Raw genomic sequence first — 6,397 nt, forward strand, 5'->3', positions numbered from 1 at the left:
CATACCAAGTAAACATGAGCTTTGTTAGAGTTCAGTCTAGTGCACAGTCCATAACAAGCATCTCTTTGTCCTTATTTCCCAAGGGTTGCTGCTTATCTTCCAACTTCGGTATTTTAAAAATATCATTAATTAGTATTTTATTGAGTCAACACTTGTCTCTCATTCCACACCATCTTCAGCCAACTCTGAACACTTACAATTCTCTGACTGATTGTTGGGAGCTTACTCAGAAGCATCTGAGAAAATGGTGGCGGAAGACTTGGCTGTCACACGGGATGACTGCTGTGGCTGTCATCCACACACAGCGATTGCACTTGTCAAACGGCCCACACCCTTCTCTCATTCCCCTAGAGCTAAGTAACTCTACACCACGGTGAATTTCTTCCAGGAAGAATTTCCTGAACAGCTTCAGGTAACTTGGAAAACCCAGCTCTCTCCTTGGCGAGCTTCTGTTTCTCTGCTCTTGCCGCCTGTTCTTGAAATGAGGGTCTCTTGGGGTCAAAGTGAATACAGTACCCGATGAAAAGCGCCCCCCCAACCCTATCCTCATCTCCACCCTCACCCCACCCCAATATACAGACAGTGATGATGCTGTTCCGGCTCACCACTTTTTTCCTGTTGCCTGCAGGGAGTATGGGTTATAGGCCTATGGAGAAGCCGGGGAGGGGGGAAACTTTTGCTCAAATGGAGACCCTGCTCCAACCCGACTCCAACAGGGCAGGAGAGGGACACAGCCTGAGACGAACTCTTTAGAGGAGCAGAAAGCTGACTGTGGAGTGGCTGTGGTTTCCAATAGCTGACCTTGCAGTTAGCAGCCCAATGAGTAACCACTACGCCTCCAGGAGGAAATACGGAACCGAGAGAGCAAGTAGGATGAGTGCGGGCAATGGATCTCCAAGGGACTGCAACGGACAAGCTGAGTCAGAAAGCTTATGAAACCGTGAATGTAAAACAGCCGCCCAGTAAACCTCCCCTGAATTCACAAGACAAGTGAAAAAAGGAAGTAGCTGCACTGCGTCAAAGGTGGACAACTCTGCACTGGGCAGTCCCATTGGGTTTCTGCTCTCAGAGTATAAGAACTGCCCCTCCTATACGCTGTCCAGGAGAGACTTGGTACCTCAGGGGTCAGGGTGACCGCTTTGGAGACAGTCCTGTGGCTTCTGGCTCCTGGCTTGTCCAAGGGACCCCAACTGCTCTGCGCCTCCGAGTTCCCACATGTAATTTAGGGACAGAATCCCTCCTCTGGGTGCTGGTGTGCAGGAGATAAGGCGATGCTTCAAAGCTCCTAGCTGCTAGCATGCTGCCTGGCACATAGCTTTGTTGCTGTTTACCAAGTCCCTTCTCCAAGGACTGGTTTCTCCTGACAACATGCTCCAAGTACGTGCGACGAAGTCTTGTCATCCTCGCTTCTAAGGAACCTCCTGTGCTTCTTCCAAGAAAGATTGGTTTGTTCTTTTGGCGGGCTGCGGGGTTTTCTGTATTCTTTGCCAGCACCGCCATGCAAACGCATTGGCTCGTCTTTATCCACACGCATGTGGTGAGAATACCATGGTGGGGGGGTAGGTGCACCTGAGCCTGCAAAGTGACAGCCTTGCTCTTCAGCACTTTAAGGAGGTCTTGTGCAGCAGACGGACCCAGGGCAATGTGTTGTTTGATCTCTTGAGTGCTGCTTCCCCAAGCATTGAGTGCGGATCCAAGCAAGAGGAAATCCTGGACAGCTTCCATGGTTTCTCCATTGATCATCATGTTACTTATTGGTCCGGTGCCTATTGGTTCAGTACCTGTTGACACATAGCTAGGGGTCAACAAGTGGACTCTGCTTGTATTCTGACTTTTAAAATACTTGGCCAATGGGTAGCACTAAGAGAAGGGGGAAAAGTCTGTGAACTTCCCCGCCCCCCCACCAAGGCCTTCCCGGAAGTTGGGGCTTCTAATCTGAGTTTGAATGAGAGGAGACAGGGAAGGAAAGGCCATGCAGAATGAGCCTGGAGCAGGGGGCCAGATCCGGGCTGAGTCTCGCCTGGAAGGTGGGTGGAAGCTACCGACAAGAACAACCCTGACAGCCCCACCTCCCAAGTGGGCCAACTCGGAGGCTCCGCCCCTTCCCGGGCCCCTCAGGCAGGATTTGCAAGAATCCCACTTCAAAGGTCCCAGGAAGTGAGCTAGTCCCCAAGGAAGCAGTGCAGCCTCCCACCCTGCTCTGGGGGCTGGGGGAAGCCCCGCAATTATAATGGGGGCTTCCTCTGCACTGGCGCCCACGAAATCTATGAACCCACATATAATTGCCTCCCCCGACCCCCACCACGCCCCAGCCTCAAACCTGGCTGGCAGGAAAGCAAGCCTCTGCTCAGACAAGGTGACTCAGAAAACTTCATCTGCCCAGCTGGACACCACCTCTTACTTGGCCACTGTAATTGGGGCATGTGTCCTTTTGCAAAAGATAAACCCCAAACTGGTCAATTTTGACTCATAGCTTTTTTTGAGCCTGTACCTCTTTACAGAACTGTACAGAGCAGCTGGTGGGTTGGAACTGCAGACCTTAGGCTTTGCAAAAGATGGGGTCCGAATGACTGCATGGTTGTGCAAAGCCACAAACACCAACACGGGCCCTGGTGGTGTCATTGTCATGGCTTGAATGTTGAGCTGACAGTTGGAAACCTCCAGCTGTGCTTCGGGAGAAAAATGAGGACCTGCCCCTGAAAAGATTTACTGCTTCGGAAAACTACAGGGGCAGTTGGCTCTGCTCCGGCCTGTGGGGTGGCTAAGAGTCAACCAGATGCCAGTGAGAGTATTATAATGTGCCAGGTGCCACAGGATGGAATCAAACCTGGGGCTCTGCCCCAAGGAGCTCCTTGCTGACAGTGGAGGAATGATTAGGAGGTGATTATCCTAGTGGAAGCCGAGGTCTGCTCCTGGTGAAACTTATTTGGCCTGCGGGAGCCTAGCTGGCTTTTCAGAAGTGACTTTTGACTGTGCCCGGTAACAGTGGCTAAGTTTGGATGTGCACTCACTTAGGGACAGACACTGAGGGCTTTGTACAGACGAGCAGTCTCATCCCAGCACCAGCACTCCCTATCAGGAAATCACTTGTAATTAGACCCACTTTACAGTCCAGGCAGCTGAGATCACACGGCTCGCCCATAGTCAGGCTGTTGGTTAGATGGCAGGATCCAACCATCCATGCATTCATTCATTCATTCATCCATCACATCTGTCTTGGGTGAGCATTCTCGGGATTCCACTGTCAGGCTCCATGGTATGGCTTGCAGAATGAGTAGGAGTCACTGTGCTAAGAAGGGCAAGAGTACAGCTTGGATAAAGGCCCCCAAGCAGGAAAGTATATGGTATGTCCAACCGAGAATAGATGGTCTGAGCTCTGGCATGAGATGCTCTTAACTTTTTCGTCCCACCTGCACCCTCTATGAGCTGTGGCACTTAAGGCAAGTCCAATCACCTCTCTGAACCTCAGTTTCTTCATCTGCAAAAATAGTGTGTCTGGGTAGACCAGAGGAACAAATTCATAGAAACTCATATGTGTATAACAAAGAGCTTTATATACAAAAGCAATTGGCTATTGAGAAAACATCCCAGCCCAGTCCAGATCAAGTCCATAAGTCCGATATTATTCCATATGTCCGATACCAATCTATAAATTCCTCTTCAGACTTATGCAACACATGTAATGACACTGAATGCAGGAAGAGCACAGGCCAGTGGGTGGAAAGTCTTGTGGGTCCAGTAGCAGTGGAAGCATCTCAGTGCTGGCATGGGTCTCCACGTGGCTCCTTCAGCTCCAGGGCTCTAGTGTAGCTCCATGTGTCTTCTCAACAGGGATGTCTCACAGAGAGTGTCTGTCTGTCTGTCCCGCCTCCGGTGAGCTATCTATCTCCATAGTGCCTCCAAATGAGGTCATCAAGCTGTGACATGATTGACAGGCTAGACTCCACCCCTCCACAAGTTAACATCAGATTATGTAACTACCACAATAATAGATTTTCCTTTCAGGGCTGCTGGGTAGACGAAATGCACTCCCCTAGGTGTAAATGGATCGAATCACAGTGGACCTTTAATAAATGTGAATTGAAATGGAGGGAGGGGACTAATTCAGAGGGCTACCTCCAGATGGGAGCATCCATTGAGTGCAGGAATGAAAAGGGGTACTGGATCCAGTCCCCGCCTGGGGGAGCTTGTAGGCTGGTTGGGGAGCCAGTGCAGCCTGCACAAGAGGAGGAGAGGTTGAGGTGGCTGAGGCCAGGGTCTCCATCCGATGGTGGCTGATGGACTCAAGGGAGTTCATGGGGGCTTCCTGGAGGAGGCAGTAAGACCCTGACAGCATTGTCCCAGTTCAAGAGATCCTTCTCTGTGTCCCATGGAATTCCGTGCTTCAAGGGACAGTGAATAAACAAGGTATTCACAAGAGGATATGCCTGAACTCCACTGCCAGGTCCAACATCCCAGCTCCCACTTTTCCAAACAAGCGTGTTCCTCTACAAGATGGGGGCAATGGTGTGCCCCCTTTGGGGGCATAATAAGGGGCTATAATAGGGACTCAGAGAGGGGCTCAGTGGCTAGGACTGGGCCAACACCGAGTGCATGCTTATGTTAAGTGATGGCTACGCTGATTTTTCTGCTGCTCTTGGTCTAAAGGGAGGTGCAGCTCAGAGGCGAGATGGTGGACTCTTGGCCCAACCATCAGCCTTCAGCCCTCAGCCAAATCCTGGCAAAGGTGGGCACCTGAAGGGGTTGGTGGGCTGCAGGTGGAGCATGCTAGGTGAGGCAGCACAACTCCACACAATCCCACACTGAGGTTCCACCTGCCTGGGCCAGAAGCCTGGCCTGCCGCAATGAGACTTGGGCCCCCAGGGAACTTTGGGGCCTTTATGAGGTAATTCCATCTCCATTAGGGCTTATTATGTCACTATAAATACCACCTTTCCATTCTGCTTTGTGAGCCTCTCCTAGGAATTTTCCTCAGCATCCAGTCTCCCGGAGGAGCAGGAAGGACTCTAGGCCAGGGCAGGAAGAGGGGGAAGGGTGTGCCACTAGGTAGGTGAGTCAAGGGCAGGCAGTGGCCCCCAACCCATGTCCTGCTGCCACCACACACACCACTCCCACAGGCCTGGACTTACATCACATGTGGTAGATAAGGGACGTTCAGCTCTCTGCTCTCAGACCCCCTGGTGCAAGCACCTCCTGTGGAAGCCGGGCACACAACCCAGCGCCAGCAGGCCCTGCCCGCACTCTGGCACGGAAAGTCACACATGGAATGATGCCACATGTGCCAAATGAAGTACTAGCCCACGCAACGTACAAAGACACTTAGGCGACATAGTGTTTGCCAATACCACTCACCCGTTGGTTCATTCATTTGCCAAAGGTTTGTTGAATGGCTGCTACCTGTCCGGTGCTGAGAATACAGCTGAGAACAGACACCTCTGGCCTGCTGTAGTCTATCTTCTGGTGACCCAGCCAACACACAGAGCCTGAGGTGGCACTTGAGGGACAGTACCAGCAGGCCATTGCACATGACAAGCATGATGTCTCCCATGAACTCTAGTGTCTGTCGCCCGGAGGGTCCAGCATAGCACACACACAGACACACACATGCCTCACATTTCCTCCACGGAGCCATGCACACCCATGCCACCTTCACAGCGCCCATTCCTCTCACTGAACTGCACGGAACTGTAATAATAGCTTAGGTTTAACAAGTGCTTTCCCTAGTCCCAGCCTCCGTGGTTTGCATGCATGCATGACCTGATTTGATCTTCACAATAACCCTCTGAAGAAGCCCTTTACGTTTTCCAGATGAGCAAACTGAGGCCCCGAGCAGGAAAATGACTTCTCCCCAAATTCATAGGCAGTCTGACTCCATCGGCTGCCTTCCCAACCTTGGGGCAGTACTCATTCAACTGCCGATGAGTTGATTCTGATTCCCAGCGACCTGTAGGATGGGGTCCAGCGGCCCCCGTGGGACTCCGAGACTGTAACACTTTATGGGAGGAGAGAGCCTGTCTTTCTCCCACTTGTGAAGTGCAACACACTCAAACACACACTCATACACACCCAACATTAAGATTCATACACACACCCACGTTCAAACACACACTTGCACACACTTGCAGAAGACCAGGCTCTCCTCCCATCCTTTTGGTCAAAGGCTTTAATCACATTCTCCTAACACCTATAATTACACCCCCTGCATGCGAGTGCTCATGCGTGCACACACATACACACACACACACACACACACACACACACCAGGCCTAACTCACACCTTGTCCTTTCCTCTCCCCAGGACTATACAATCACCATGTTCTTTCATCAGACCTGGAAAGACCCCCGTTTAGCCTACTACGAGACCAACCTGAACCTGACATTGGACCACCGGATGCTC

This window comes from Echinops telfairi, unplaced genomic scaffold (assembly GCF_000313985.2).
Source record: "Echinops telfairi isolate 266 unplaced genomic scaffold, ASM31398v2 ScPeMD7_7457;HRSCAF=8495, whole genome shotgun sequence".
Taxonomy (NCBI): domain Eukaryota; kingdom Metazoa; phylum Chordata; class Mammalia; order Afrosoricida; family Tenrecidae; genus Echinops; species Echinops telfairi.